The sequence below is a fragment of the Clarias gariepinus genome, chromosome 5 (assembly GCF_024256425.1).
Source record: "Clarias gariepinus isolate MV-2021 ecotype Netherlands chromosome 5, CGAR_prim_01v2, whole genome shotgun sequence".
NCBI lineage: Eukaryota > Metazoa > Chordata > Actinopteri > Siluriformes > Clariidae > Clarias > Clarias gariepinus.
This window is the reverse complement of record NC_071104.1, coordinates 41060469-41062500: the sequence shown is the minus strand read 5'-3', so window position 1 is coordinate 41062500 and position 2032 is coordinate 41060469.

Here is a 2032-nt window from a genome sequence, read left to right as displayed (position 1 = left end):
TGTGTGTGTGTGTGTTTTAAGTGTGATTTATGTCTAAATTTTATCATTGTATGTTAGGAGACCTAAATGCAGAGGAAAAAAAGGGAGAGAAAATTTAAAGAAAGTTAATGACAGGAGAGAGGGAGAGATAGAGAAAGAAAAGGAAAGACAGAAAAAGGAAAAGAAAGGCAAAAGAAGGGAAAGACAGATAGGAGTTTGCTAAGGGGAAAGAGAACAAAAAGAGTGACAGACAGTCAAACAAAAACACCCTGCTTTTGCCCCTGAACAGGTAAACCAGGTCCAGTTCTCTCACCATCAGCTGCAGCCATGCAGGAACACTGGGCCTGGTCCTCCTGGTCTCAGCTGCAACGGGAGCATAATGCACAGTGAACTCCACATTACATTCCTGTGTCCATTGTAACCGGGGATACAGGGGTAAAAGATACACTTGACCCCTTGCAGTTTTTTTATTTTTATATTTTTTTTGCATATTTACATTTACATTCGGTCATTTGGCAGACACTCTGGTCCAGAGCGACTTACAAAAATTGCTTTAAAGTTTACATAACTGGATAGAGTACTGTACAAGGTTACTAATTAAGTGCCATCAGCTAAACACAGTTGGGATTTGAATTTTTTTTGAGGGGCTGTACGGACATCTAGAGGAGGTTCATTCCATCACCTAGGTGCAAGAACAGAAAAGAGTCTGGATGAGGGTCTTCCCTAATCCCTGAGAGATGGTGGGACGAGGCGAGCGTTGCCGGAGGATCGGAGGGAACGTGGTGCGGTGCGTGGTGTGATTAGAGAGAGGTAAGTGGGTGCTGGGCCATTTTTAGCTTTGTAGGTTATCATCAGGGTTTTGAATTTGATGCGGGCAGCTACAGGAAGCCAGTGTAGGGAGCGGAGAAGTGGGGTGGGAGAACTTGGGAAGGTTGAAAACAAGACGTGCAGCTACGTTCTGGAACGGCTGCAGAGAACGAATGGTGGACAGAGACAGAACTGCCAGAAGTTATTGCAGTAGTCCAGTCTTAAGATTACAAGGGACTGAACAAGCACCTGAGTAGCCTGTGATGAAAGAAATGGGTCGATTCTCCTGATGTTGTAAAGAAGAAATTGATAAGTGCAAGTGAGGTTAGCGATGTGTGGGGAAAATGGCAATAATTGTCTAGAGATACCCCAAGACTGCGGGCAGTGGTTTAATGAGTGATCTGATTGTTGTCCAGGGAGATCACAAGGTCTGGCCCTGGGATTAATCACCAGGGATAAACAGCAGTTCGGTTTTACTCAGACTAAGGTTCAGCTGATGAGCTGCCATCCGTGATGAGATGTCTGCTAGACATGCTGAGATCTGGGTGGAAACCTGAGTGTCTGAGACAGAAAAGGAGAGAATAAGTTGTGTTTCGGGTGATAGTTGCTGACTTCTGCTGGATCCAGGCAGGGTTTCTTGAGGATGGTAATAACCCTTGTCTTCTTAAAAGCAGCAGGAACATGACTAGATGATATGAAATGGATGATGATGGTTGTGGCGAAGGGAAGGATGTCTTGTAAGATGGCCTGGAGCAGTGTGGAAGGGATTGGATCTAATAAACAGGTGGTGGGGTTGGATGACGAGATGATTTGCTGAATCTCATTAGATGATATATTTGTCACTCGTTATTTTAATATTTTAATATTAAAAGTAATATAACATGAAGATTACATGAATTAATACAAAATGAAATTTTCATGCCTGGGTCTATGTAATAAAAAAAAGCAATCCCTAGCTAAATAAGGAATAAACTGTGATTGAACACATTATTTGGAAATCCAGTTCAATTTCACTTTCGACACCCAGGTGTGTTGAATTAAGAAATCATTTAAATAGAAGTTGTCTGACAAAGTGAAGAAGAATAAAAGAAATAAAAAATAAGAAAAAATCATGCAATCAAAAGAAATTCAAGAACAGATGAGAAAAAAGTAAATTGACATGCACCAGTCTGGAATGATTTATCAAGCCATCTCTAAGGCATTAACGATTTACCAATACGAAAGAGACTGGGGCCCAAAATGGCAT